The 14,380-nt window shown below is 45.8% G+C and overlaps 1 pseudogene; it reads right to left on the reverse strand.

The window, feature by feature from the left end:
• Positions 1-13,254: 13,254 nt before the first annotated feature.
• On the reverse strand, positions 13,255-13,445 carry LOC145534615 (translation machinery-associated protein 7 pseudogene; annotated as a pseudogene).
• Positions 13,446-14,380: the final 935 nt, after the last annotated feature.

Consider the following 14,380-nt stretch of genomic DNA (forward strand, 5'->3'; position numbering starts at 1 on the left):
TTTCGGCTCTGAGCGCCTCAATGCTTCATCTGTCAAATGGAGGCAATGCCTTCCAGTGGGTGACTGAAGGGTGGTCACCTGAGGGGTTGGAGTGGAGGCATTGATCAACAAGGCAAAGCCGGGTGTTGCAGGGGGTGGCTCCAACTCCTTGAAGACATTGTAGCAAACAGGACCTGTTGTCTTGCCGCCTGTCCTCAGGAAGGTGTGGGGACCAGTCAGGCAGGTCTTCAGGGAGGTGACCATGTTTGCTTTGGATCACGGGGCTGGTCTGCACACTTGCTGGCACCACACCCCATGTGTCAGCCTCCAGGAAGCAAGCTTTTCCACTGTGTTTCCTACTCTTTTTCTACCAAGTTGTGTTAGCCTGAGCTGGCGACCAGGGCAGACACCCCTGAGAACCTGCCCTGTGGGAAGAACCCCTCCAAGTACCCAGAGGTCTCACACCAGCTCAGGGCTAACTCTGCACTGGGCACTCACTCATCCCAGCACTGTGTCAATGTCCTCCGTGTGCTAACGTTTGGTTCTCATATGTCTACAGGGGTCTGAGTTCTCTCAGCAAATATCTACCGAGTGTCTGCTCCCTGCAAAGTTCAGACACACATCAGCAAGCAAAGCATCTCAACATCCATGCCCAGGTGAGCCTTTCATCCTAGGCGGGGAGGTGGACCACAGAGAAAACAGGAGACACGCATTACAGAAGGTGTTAGAAGGAGCAAGCATGGCCTCACTGAGCAGAGACTAGACGGAGATTAGACAACGGGCCATAAGCACTGTTATCTCCATTTTACAGATGAGGAGACCAAGGTACAAGGGACAAGGTCACGTAGTTTGTCCTTGAACCCAAATACTCCGACTTCGGTACATTAACAGTTTGTTCTCTAAATGAAGCATCAGGAGCTTTTCCCTAAAAAGGCCTGGGGAGTAAATATTTGAGGCTCTGCGGGCCACATTTGACTCTGACACATATTCTTCTTTGTTTTTTTACAACCCTCAAAAGATGTGAAAACTATTCCTGCCTCTCAGGCAGCACAAAAACAGGTGCATAGCATGGCTTTTTGACCCTTGCTCTAAGCCATTAGCCTTTCCAACATTCCTAATGCAGTTAAAATTTCTCAGAACCCCGCATGACCTGAGGTGAATGGTATTACTCCCATTTTATGGACCAGGAAAGTGAGGCTCAGGAAAGTGAAGTAACTTGGCTATGATTATGGAGGGCCGGAATTCCACTCCCAGTCTGGCTGGGTCGGCAAGATCCAGGCACTTTCTCCATTCTGCTTGATGTCTTACTTTCGACACGGCATTTTTAAATCACTGTTTTAAAATGCAACATTGAAATAAGTTAGGAGGTTGGGATTAACATATACATCCTACATTGTATTAGATAGATAAGCAACCAGAACCTACTGTGTAGCACAGGGAATTCAGTATTTTGTAATAACTTATAAGGGAAGAGAATCTGAAGAATGTGTGTGTGGAACTGAATTGCTGTACTGTACACTTGAAATTAACATGATATTATAAATCAGCTATACTTCAATAAAAAATAAATAAAATGCAACGTTTATGATTCCTCAAAAAATAAAACATAGAATTGACATATGACCCAGCAACTCTACTCCTGGTTATATATTCAGAAGAATTGAAAGTAGGAACTCAAACAGATATTTGCACACCCTGTGTTCATAGCAGCATGACTCACAGTTGCCAAGAGCAGAGGCCCTTCAAGTGTCCGTGGATGGATGACTGGAATGCAGTCCAAGGAGAGTGTGGTTCATTCATTCAAGGCAATGGTATTCAGCCTTAAGAGGAAGGATATTCTGACAGCTGCTGCAACATGGATGAACCTTGAGGACACAGTGCTCAGTGACAGAAGCCAGCCATGAAAGAACAAATATGATTTCTCTTACATGAGGTCCCTAGAGGAGCCAAACTCATGGGGACAGCAAGCTGGAAAGTGGGGGCCAGGGACTGCGGGAGGGGATGGGAGTGGGTGTGAGAATGAGCAGTTCACGGGGCCAGAGTTTCGGGTTGGAAAGATAAAAGCATTTTGCAGATGGAGCCGTGGCGATGGTTGTATAGCAATGTGAACAGACTTCATGTTACTGACCCATACAATTAAAAATGGTCAAAATGGTACATTCATATTTTGTGTATTTTTATCACAATTAAACAAATAAAGCATTCACAAGAGGAATAATGCACCAAACTGATCTCCACCCACCCCTGAGTGAACATCCAACCACGTGACACCAACTTGGCTTGGGGAACAGAGAGACCGCAGAATCAGGGGTGCACATGGGAGGCAGGTGAGGAAGATGGAGGCCCAGGGAGGCTCCCTCCAGGCAACAGATGCCCCAGTGCCAGGCACTGGGCAGGGGAGTGGCCAGATAGGTCCACCGTGGGACTTGGCAGCTCCCAAGGCCCTGCCCAGGGCTTCCAGTTCCAAGTTTAAGGTTTTCCATCAAGCTGACCCCACAGCCGCAGTGCCTTGTACTGGGAATCAGAGCAGGGTGGGGCCTGCATTCTGAAAACTGCCCCCTTCCCACTGGTCTTCCCAGGAGGACCCAGCTGAGCCCAGCTGACAGTGCCAGTCTGTTTGCCTTCATTGTTGCAGAGAAGCACCACTGTCACAGCCCAGGGAGGAGCCCCAGAGCAGGCCCTGCAGAAGGTGAGTCATCACAGGTGTGCCTGTCAGCTCACAAACTGACCCTGAATGCACAGCGCGGCACAGGAGGCCACTGCTTACAGGAAATCTATGTTTAATGGATCATCAGTCACTGTGTATTGAGTTCCTATGCTGTGCCATGCACTGAGCCTGAGTATTTTGTGTATTTTGTTTAATTCCTACAGTCACCCAAGGAGGAAAGAACCATCATCCCCACTTTCCAGAGAAAACTGAGGTTTCCAAAGCCCAAGGGGGCTGCCCAGCATCAACTGGTCAGCTGGGAAGCCCCTTCCGTGGTCCCTCTCAGTCTCTAGCACATTGGTTTGACCTCTGACCTTTGAGGGCACAAGGGGGAAGCTCAAGTTCAGAACTTTGGTAGAAAATAATTTCTCTTATTATATAGAAATGTCCAAACTTTATCATCCACCAAAATCTTTTGACTTGTATCTCTGATTTTTTATTGCCTTGAGAATATCCTATTCACTGCATTTTGAAAACAATGCAAGAAAGGGGACAATAAAACCAACAGAACTGAAATTTACATTTTCCTTTTCCTTTTTCAGCTTCTTAAAACACAACATGCTTTAAATTAATGGCAAAAATCATTCAAGATTTAATTAGGAATTATCTATCTATGGATTTACAAAAATGTCAAAGTCTTGTTTTTGTAAAAACAACAAAAACTGTGTGTCATTTATTCTGTGGGAGTGTGAGATGAGTGTTATTTAAGAAAAGTTTATTATTTGAAAATAACAAATATTTCTCTTTCTTAAGTGAAAGTGACAGTCCCTCAGTCACATCTGGCTCTTTGAGACCCCATGGACTATAGAGTCCATGAAATTCTCCAAGCCAGAATCCTGGAGTGGGTAGCCTTTCCCTTCTCCAGGGGATCTTCCCAACCCAGGGATCGAACCCCGGTCTCCCATGTTGTAGGTGGATTCTTTATCAGTTGAGCCACCAGGGAAGCCCAAGAATACCCAGGAATCGAGCTGGGGTCTCCTGCATTGCAGGTGGATTCTTTACCAACTGAGCTATCAGGGAAGTTCAAGTAAACACAATTTATTTTATTTTGCTTTGATGTAATTAACCTTGCTCATTTGTTTAAGATTTTATTTATTTATTTTTGGCTACGCTGGATCTTCTTTGTTCTGCACAGGCTTCCTCTAGTCGCAGAGAGTAGGGGCTACCCTCTAGTTGTGGTGTGTAGGCTTCTCATCTCAGTAGCTTCTCTTGTTGCGGAGCACAGGTTCTAGAATGCGTGGGCTTCAGTGGTTGTGACACAGGGGCTCATTAGTTGTAGCTTGTGGGCCCTAGAGTGTGCAGGCTTCAGTAGTTGTGGCTTGAGGGCGTATGGAATCTTCCTGCACCTGGGATCGAATACATGTTCCCTGCATTGGCAGGCAGATTCCTATTCATTGCACCACTAGAGAAGTTCAGCTCTGCTGGTCTGTACTTTTTAAAATTTGTGATAATTCATTCAGGGTAAGGCTAGAATTTGTCTTTTCACTATCTATAAAAATATTTTTGCTAAATAAAGTTAAAGTATAATAGAACTCCACAATATGTACACAAGCTGCTTAGAAAAGCATTATTTTTTTTTCCATTTCTGATAAATTATTTCTTTTTTTTAAATTTAATTTAATTTTTTTTAAATTTTAGTTGGGGGCTAATTACTTTACAATATTGTAGTGGTTTTTGCCATACATTGACATGAATCAGCCATGGGTTTACACGTGTTCCCCTTCCTGAACCCCCTCCCACCTCCCTCCCCATCCCATCCCTCTGGGTCATCCCATTGCCCCGGTCCTGAGCATTTGTCTCATGCATCGAACATGGAATGGTGTTCTGTTTCACATATGATAATATACATGTTTCAATGCTATTCTCCCAGAACGTCCCACCCTCACCTTCTCCCTCAGAGTCCATAAGACTGTTCTATGCATCTGTGTCTCTTACTGACTCTTACTGACTATAAAAATAACTATTTACAGTGAGACAACTGGAAGTTTAACATAAACATACCTTTTTATTGGAAATTGTCTTTAATTGCTAGGTTAATTCTAATTACATGTACTTTGAAATTTAAAACTACCTGTTTTAAAATAATAATGTTCACTTTCTATAGATTCACCATAGTGTTTCTCCAATTAGTCCGTGTTGTTGTAGCTGTTGTTCAGTCGCTAAGTCGTGTCCAACCCTTTGTGACCCCATGGACTCCAGCACACCAGGGTTCCCTGTCCTTCACTTTCTCCTGGGGTCTGCTCAGATTCATGTCCATTGAGTCAGTTAGTCTATATTACTCTTTAAACAAAAAATTAAAATGTTTGAATAGATAAAAAAGAAAGAAAGAAAAAGGTGAATCTCCTCAGCAGTGAGCCCAGTGGTTAACAGTGTAGCTCTTAAGCCTGTTCTGGAAGCCAAGCTCAGATGGAGCACCTCCTGGCACTCTTTGGAGAATGGCTACAGTTTCCAGCCCAGAGGGAGCTCCCACCCCAAATAGCGGCTCTGGAAGTACCCATCTGTGCTGGGTGACTTAGGTTCCTGGTGGTGGTCTGTCCCACCCCTGAGTGAGCTCTGCAGAGGTCGCAGCTGCCTGCCCTTGAGGAGAAGGCCAGTGACAGGAGAGCTAGGTCACCACGGAGCACCTATGCTGTGATGGGCATGCAGTGGACACGGGTGAGGAACATAACCAGGAAGAAGTCGTGGGCTGGGTGCATGCTACTGATGGGAAAAAGAAGGACGTCTGCAAGAAGTTCGATGGCAAGGGAAGAGGGACGGTTACAAGAGTGTAGCTTCTAGGGTCAGCATGTTGAAGAAGGGGTTTCTCAGTGTAAGAAGTCTTGAGCAGCCGTTGAGGGTGGAGCCAGCCAAGAGAGTATTAAATTGTGTCCTCCTAAGAGATATGTCCATTCCCTAAGCCCCAGTATCCATGCACATGACCTTATTTAGAAGCAGGGTCTTTGCAGATGTAATCAAGTTAACATGAGGTCATACTAGGTTAGGATGGGCTCTAAACCCAACTGGACTGGTGTCCTTAAAAGGAAAAAGAAATGTGAACACAGATACAAACAGAGAGAGGACAATGTGATGGGACACCTGGAGGAGATGATCACATGAAGATGGAAGCAGATCGCAGTGAGCCATCTACAGCCAAGGGACACCAGAGACTGCAGCCGCCGCCAGAAGCCAGGAGATGGCTTCGAAAGAAAGCCTTCAGATGAAACTAGCCAGCCCGGCCCACACCTTGATCTTGGACCTCTGGCCTCCAGAACTGTGAGGAAATAAATTTCTGTTGGTTAAGCCACCAATTTGTATCATTTGTTATGACAGCCACAGGAAACAGACATGAGTTAAACAGATGGACTCTGATATCCCAGAAATGGACGCAAAAATCAGATGTGACCTTGTGGTCTGAGCAAAGGATGAGAACAGGTTACCCCTCCCTTCCACACTCACCCCTGGGGCAGCAGGGACCCGAAGAATTCCTTGGGGGGTGGGGGTGATATCTGCTGGAGAGTCTCCTGTCCACCACTGAAGAAGGCGTGTCTGAAGAGTGTCAGGACAGGACAGGAAACCTCAGTCTGGTCAGAGAAGCTCCCAAACTCCTTTACTGCCTAAATACCAGCATTTAGGTTCCATTAGGAAAGAAAACAAAAAGACTGCAGAAACCAGCAGGGAAAAGGAGAACAGCGTTGGCTAGATGGTTTCCATTTTCCCAGGTGTCTGTGTCACCAGTCCAACATGCTGGAACCCCTCATTTGTTACCGGGTGGCTGACTGCACAGCCATAAATCCACCTGTACCAACCCATAAACCTGCCAAAGCCAGAGGGTGACTCTAACTTAGTCATGTAAGCCTGTGCTCAGACTTCAGCTGGCTCAGCGGCCAGGGCCATAGCAGCCACCGGACACAGCAAAAAGGAGAATCTCAGGCAACCTAGGGTGCCTGCCCTGAGTCCACACAGCTGGGTTTGGGTTGCTAAAACCAGCTCAGAGGGAGTGTTCAGATTTTCTCCTGAGAGGAGAGTTTGTAATTTTTATTAAGATAATTATTTCTTCCTTTTCAATTAATTTTTACAACATTTTTTTAAAAGTCAGTGTTGCAAGGCTTGTGTTTGTCACCACACCCCTTCCCATCTCCCATTCTCTCCCCATTGAGTTACTTACTTTCAAATGTCTTAACTGTTTTTATTTTCTAATCTCTACCTTCACATTTTTAACTAACATGATTACTATACTATTTCTTGTTTGTTTTTTCCGTTTTCGCTCACTTATTAAAGTACCCTCCACCATCCTCCATACACTCTCAGACTCTTCCACGCTACTTATCATCTTCACAATTACATCACAATCTTTGGCCAAATCAATGTTTAGGATTGGCATTATTCAGTTCAGTTCAGTTCAGTCGCTCAGTCGTGTCTGACTCTTTGCGACCCATAAATGTCACAAGAAAGTCTCTTATAGCGCTAAGATACTCTTTCTTTCCTTGTGCAAATTTTTGTTTTTCCTGAAGTTAATTATTGACTCATTTCTTTTTATACACTTAATTTTTTATGTACTATGGACCACTTGGGCTTCCCTAGTGGCTCAGATGGTAAAGAATCTGCCTGCAATGTGAGAGACATGGGTTCAATCCCTGGGTCGGGAAGATCCCCAGGAGAAGGGGAGGGCAACTCACTCCAGTATTCTTGCCTAGAGAATCCTATGGACAGAGGAACTTGGCAGGCTACACTCCATGGAGTTGCAAAGAGTCACACACAACTGAGTGACTAACACACATACATGGACCACTTCTTCCCCAATGTTAGCATCCGACAAAGCTGAAATACTCATCCCAACCAAATCGCGCACATCAGGTAAGCATGCATGTCTTGTTTTGTTGTTTGTTTTTCCAGTGGAGACATCCTGTCTGGAGCTCCCTGTCTTCTCATTTGTATCTGGACTGGCTGATTATTTGGCTGTGGCATAGCTGTCCTGAGAGTTCCCTTCAACTTCAGTGAGAATGTCTTTGTATTTTTCTGTGCTATATACAGTGTGTCCTGGGTCCCATGTCTTTCTCTTTCTAGGTTTATTTTCTTACTCAAGTGAAGCACACCCTCCAGGAGCTTCCTAAGAAAGGATGCATGTGGGGTGCAATTTTTAGTTCTTAAAAATGTTACATATTTTCAAACATGTTTATTCTGTCCTTTGTTTGACAGTTTGTATAGATTTCCAAGAATTCCAAGTAAAACTTTTTAGAATTTTGAAGGCATTGCCCCCACTATTTTCTGCTTTCCAGTATCATTAATACTATAACACTATTGAGAAATTCTGATGCGTTGAATATCCCACTGTTTTTCTTCTATAAATGTTTAGGATTTTTTTAACCCCCTGTGTTTTGAAATTTCAACATGATGCACCTTGTTTCATGTTTTATTGAGAAACTTGGTTCACGCTTTCAATCAGAAAAATCATGTCCTGCAATTCCAGTAAATTTATTTGCATTGTTTCTTTGGCAACTTTTTCTTCTTTTAAGCAGCAATGAAGACTCAGAACAGCTAAAAAGCAAAATAAATAAGATTTTAAAAAAATAAATAAACAACTCACAATGCCGAGTGCTGGTGAGGTTGCAAAGCAAATGAAGTTTGCATAAATCATTGACAAGAGCACAGAATAGTATAGCCACTTTGGAAAACAGGTTGGCAGTTTGTCTTTCACTTTCTTTTTTTTTTTTGGTTGTGCCATGCAGCTTGTGGGATCTTAGTTCCCCAAGCAGTGTCCCTGCAGTGGAGGTGCAGAATCCTAACCACTAGACTGCCAGGGAAGTCCCAGATTGGCAGCCTGCAATGCGGGAGACCTAGGTTCAATCCTTGGGTTGGGAAGATCCCCTGGAGAAGGGAAAGGCTATTCACTGCAATATTCTGGCCTAGAGAATTCCATAGACTGTACAGTCCATGGGGTCGCAAAGAGTCAGACACGACTGAGCGACTTTCATTTTTACTTTCAGTATGAAGTTAAATATAGACTCACCAAATGACCCAGCAAGTCTACTCTTAGATATTCACCCAAGAAATAAAAACTAATGTTTACAGGGACTTCCTTGGTGACCCAGTGGTTAAGAATCCACCTTGCAATGCGGGGGACTAGGGTTCAATCCCTGGTCAGGGAACTACGGTCCCACATGCCACGGAGCAGCTAACCCCTCACTGCACTAGAGAGTCCATGCACCACAATGAAATATCCCACATGCTAGCAACTAAGATCTGATGTGCGTGCATGCTCAGTCCTGTCTGCCTGTTTGCAGCCCCACAGAGTGCAGCCCACCAGATTCCTCTATCCACTGGATTTTTCCTGGCAAGAATATTGGAGTGGGTTGCCATTTCCTCCTCCAGGGGCTCTTCCCAACCAGGGATCAAACCTGTGTCTCCAGCACTGGCAGGCAGATTCTTTACCACTGATCTGGGAATCCCCTTAGGACCTGATGCAGCTAAATAAATACATATTTTTAAAATAAAACTAATGTTTACACCAAAACTTGTTTATGGCAACTTTATTCATAATCACCCCAAACTAGAGACAACCCAATGGTCTATCTACCAGCTGGCTGACAAGGAAGATATTACAGACATGTACATGCAACATGGACTCAACACAAATGCATTATGCTGCGTGAAAATGCCACATTCAACAGCCACATCCTGGGAGGTTCCATTGAGATGGCATTCTGGAAATTCATTCAGTGGAGATTGGAATGGTCAGTGGTTGCCTGGGGCTAGGGTGGAAGCAGGAGGCTGTAAAGGGGTAGGAGCGGTTCCGGGTGGTAGATATCTGTTCTAGATTGTGTGGTGGTAACACAACTGGGTACATGAGTTAAAATTCATGCAGAACTGCGTTTTACTCTATGCCAGTTGTATCCCAGTAAAGTGTTTATTGCTAAGTTGTGTCTGACTCTTTGCAACCCCATGGACTGTAGCCCACCAGGCTCCTCAGTCCACGGGATTCTCAAGGGAAGAAGACTGGAGTGGGTTGCCATTCCCTTCTCCAGAGGATCTTCCCAACCGATGGATCAAACCCGGGTCTCCCCCATTGCAGTTAGATTCTTTACCATCTGAGCCACCAAGGAAGCAGTTGAGGGACTTCCCTGTTGGTCCAGTGGGTAAGAGTCCACCTTGCAATGCAGGGGATGATCCCTGGTCAGGGAACTAAGGTCCCACACGCCATGGAGCAACAAAGCCCATGGACTGCAACTACTGAGCCTGTGTGCCACAACTAGAGAGTCCACGCATCAAAGAAAGAGCCCGCATGCTGCAATCAAGGCCTGAGGCAGCCAAATAAATAAATCAATTTAGTAAAATAAAATATTTCGGTTGCTTTCTAAAAAATAATAATATATAAGTTGAAGTCAAATACACGTGGGAAGTGCACCCTCACACTGTTTTTTGAGTCCTTGAGTGGATGAACAGTCAAGGTCCTGAGCCATCCTACAGGACGTTATCCAAGAGGATTCTCCCTCCCAGGCCTTTTCCAAGTGACAGGCTTGACACACGTCACCCTCGATGATCTCAAAGCCTTGGTACAGACAGTCTGCGATCTGCAGGAGGTTAGGCCATGCCCTCTCTAGAGGTGGTCCCCGGCAGCAGTCATCTTGCTTGGCATTTATGTTTCTTTGCAGAAGGTGGCCTCCTCTACTAGCTTTGTGGACTGACTCAGGTCTTCTCCAGGCCAGGAAATGAGGAGGGCAGACAGGATGCCCGTGCTCCACACTCTCTGGGAAAGGGCAGCTCCCGCTGGGGAGGGACGCTGAGTCCCCACCTGGGGACATTGCGGCCCCCACCCGCAGGGCCTGATGCCAGCCAGGGGACCACGGCCACCATCATGAAGGTGAACTCTGGTTCAGACTCAGACTGTGTCCATTTCACGAGACCACTTGAAGGAGAGGTGCAAGTTCTCCTCGTGCAACGGGAGCCTGCAGAGGAAGACAGAAATCGGCATGACCCTCGCCCCTGGCCAACAGGGTGCCAGGGGGTCAGAGCTCAGTATCAGCCAGGATCAGAGGATCAGAGGATCAGATCCTCTGATCGTGCAGGATCAGAGAGTGGCAGGGTCCAAGTCCTCCTGCTCACTTCCCAATGCAACAGCCTTCCAAGTGTCTGCCAAGCACAGTTAGGAAGGTGACTCACTCAGCCCACGTGGGGGACGCTCACGCAGAACACGGGCTGCCAAGGAAGATGCCAGAGCACGTGGGCACTGTTCCTCCTCTGGCTCCATTGGGCGGCTGCCAGGAGGGCCCTGCCCTGCCCCTACCCCACGCAGAGGATGCCCCTGGGCCTACTACAGGCCAGTCCAGCTGCTAAAAATAGTCCCAGTCTGCAGCCAGAATCAATAAACACCATCATATTTTCTACACCAGGCATCAGCGCAGATTGACAAGGGAAATCATGATGACTTTCTTAGTCTTCCCTGTGCAGCCTGCCCGCAGCAAAGGGGAGCTTTTTGAACAGGACCGAAGCCCCTGAATCTCACACTGCGGCTCCAAACGCTTTCCAAAGGTAGGTCAGGCAGGACCATGGTGCCAGCCTGGGAGAGGAGCTAGCCTCACACTTTTTTTCATATTCTGTGACATTTAAATCATACGTTTCTTATTTCTGAGAAGACCAAGTGAGTGACGATGTAGATAAAAGAAGTCTACAAAATTGGTCTACAAAAGGATAGTTTCTTTTGTGAGACAAGTTCTGGCAAGCAAACCTTGTGAGTTTTGAAAATATACTGTTTCTCGGGACTTGGAGGTCCACAATTTAAGAACCCACCTTCCAATTCAGGGGATGCTGGTTTGATGCCTAGTTGGGAAGCTAAGATCCCACATGTCCCGGAGTGACTAAGCCTGCATGCCACAACTGGAAAAGAGCCCACACACAGAGGCAAGCACCCATCACAAAGCTTAAACAATAAAAAGATAACAAAAAAAAGGCAAGTATATTCAGTTTCTCAAAAGTCCTGGTTGATGTGCAACTATTTCATAAACGAGAACATAAAATCAGCTATAATATTACCCCTTGATCAAGGTACTGTTTAAAAAGCTTTCTTCCCGCTTGTTTGATGAATTAACTCCCCTTATTGTTTCCTAGGGTCTTCCCTGATGGCTCAGAGGTTAAGTGTCTGCCTGCAATGCAGGAGACCTGGGTTCAATCCCTGGGCCGGGAAGATCCCCTGGAGAAGGAAATGGCAACCCACTCCAGTATTCTTGCTTGGAGAATCCCATGGATGGAGAAGCCTGGTAGGCTACAGTCTAATTTCCTAGTACTGCCTTAATATTGTTGTTGTTGTTGTTTAGTTGCTTAGTCATGACTCACTTTCAGACCCCATGGACTGCAGCATGCCAGGCTCCCCTGTCCTTCATTATCTCCCACCATTTGCTCAGACTTATGTCCATTGAGTCACTGATGTTAGCTAACAATCTCATCCTCCTTTGCCTCCTTCTCCTCCTGCCTTCAATCTTTCCCAGCATCAGAGTCTTTTCCAATGAATCAACACTTTGCATTAGGTGGCTGAAATATTCAGCACAGTCCTTCCGATACATATATTCAAGGCTTCATTTAGAATTGACTGGTTTGATCTCCTTGCCATCCAAGGGACTCTCAAGAGTTTTATCCAACACCACAGTTCAAAAGCATCAATTTTTCAGCGCTCAGCCTTCTTTTTGGTCCAACTCTGATATCCGTACTTGACTAGTGGAAAAATCAAGTACCATGAACTGGGACTTGAACAACAGAAATTTACTCTTAGCTCTAGAGACTAGAACTCCAAAATCAAGGTATGAAAAGAGCCACGCTCTCTCTGAAGTCTCCAGGGGAGGGTCCCTCCTGGCCTCTGCCAGCATCCTTGCCATCCTTGACTGGCAGATGCATCAGCCAGTCACATGGACGCCTTCTCCTGTGTCTTCTCACTGTCTCCCTCTATACCTGTCTGGCTCTGTCTAACTTTTCCCTTTTTAAGGACGCCAGTCATATCAGGTTAGGATCTACACAATGCCTCATTTTCTTTCATTTTTTTGAAAGGCTGCTGTATTGCTGTGCTCAGTTGCTCAGTTGGGTCTGACTCTTTGCAACCCCATGGACTGTAGCCCACCGGGCTCTCCTGTCCATGGAATTTCCCAGACTAGAATACTGGAGCGGGTTGCCATTTCCTCCTCCAGGGGATCCTCCCAACCAGGGATCGAACCCCTATGTCTTGCATCTCCTGCATTGGCAGGCAGATTCTTTACCACTGTGCCACCTGGGAAGCCCCTTCTTGCAAATAAATTGGTTAATTCCAGGTGGTATAGAATTCAGGATAGAACAAAGACTAAAGAACACACTCTGGCAGGAATATTCTGGGCTGGGTTTTTGTGCATCTCACAGCTAAGGTAGGAATGGTTGAGAAGTACTAAAGACAAGATGAGCCAGTATATGATTTTTTTTTCATACAAGTTTATTATTCAATGGACAATAGGTTCCAAGACAACACTTCATTCTATTATCAGCTCTAAGTGACAACAGATGTTATGGCAGGACATCCAGGTGTTTAAACAAGAATGGAATGAAGGATGGTCATTGCCTTAGGCACAAGGAACAGCTTACTTTCTGCCAGATTTCTTAATTCCACCTGTGGTCAAGGGGCCTTTCCCCACAGCCTTCGCTTTTAGCTCCTGGAGTTTCTTCTGTTCCTCCTTCTGTATCTGCTTGAACTCCTTATCTCGTCCATCTTCTTGGCTTTCTTCTTGGGCTGCTTCAGGGGCTTCTTCTTGCCTCCTTCAAGGCCCGACATGGCACCTGCCATGCCTCATTTTCTTTTGGTTACCTCTATAAAGACCCTGAATCCCAATAAGGTCACGTACTGAGATATAGGGGATAAGAACCCCAACACCTCTTTGGGGGATCACATAAATCAATACATAGCACTGCTGAGTTTCTCCTGGAGAAGCAGAGGTGGGAGAGGAAGGAGAGACATGTGGGAAGATGTGGGGAGAAGCCTAACCTGCTCCAGGCACGCCCGCTTCACTTTTGTGGTTTGCACCCATAAAACATGCAGGGCAGGCAGAACAAAAGCATTAAAATGCAAAGCCAGAGCACAAACTCTGACAGTGCCAAAGATGAAGTGGTGAGAACATTACCTGAAGAAGTTGTTTTTTTGTTGTTGTTCAGTTGCTAAGTCATGTCCAGCTCTTTGTGACCCTCTGGATTGTGCATGCCAGGCTTCTCTGTCCTTCACCATCTCCCAGAGTTTGCTCAAACTCAGGTCCATTGAGTCAGTGTTACTGTCTAACCATCTTATCCTCAGCCTTCTCTTTTTGCCTTCAATCTTTCCCAGCATCAGGGTGTTTTCCAATGAGTCGGCTCTTCCCATCAGGTGGCCAAAGTATTGGAGCTTCAGCTTCAGCATCAGTCCTTCCAATGACTATTCAGGGTTGATTTCCTTTAGGATTGACTGGTTTGATGTCCTTGCTGTCCACAGGACTCTCTAGAGTCTTCTCCAACACCACAGTTTAAAAGCATCAATTCTTTGTCGTTCAGCCTTCTTTACAGTCCAACTCTCACTTCCGTACATGACTACTGGGAAAACCATAGCTTTGACTATATGGACCTTTTTTGGCTGATGGCTTTTTGTGATTTGTCTTGAAAGTGTTTGGGGTCTAAAGTCCATCCAGTCTGGGTCAAGTTTCAGGTAAAGCAGTAGGTCATGGGCCCTGGAAGAGCATCTGG

The sequence above is a fragment of the Giraffa tippelskirchi genome, chromosome 2 (assembly GCF_054371585.1).
Source record: "Giraffa tippelskirchi isolate mGirTip1 chromosome 2, T2T-mGirTip1v1.2.pri, whole genome shotgun sequence".
NCBI lineage: Eukaryota > Metazoa > Chordata > Mammalia > Artiodactyla > Giraffidae > Giraffa > Giraffa tippelskirchi.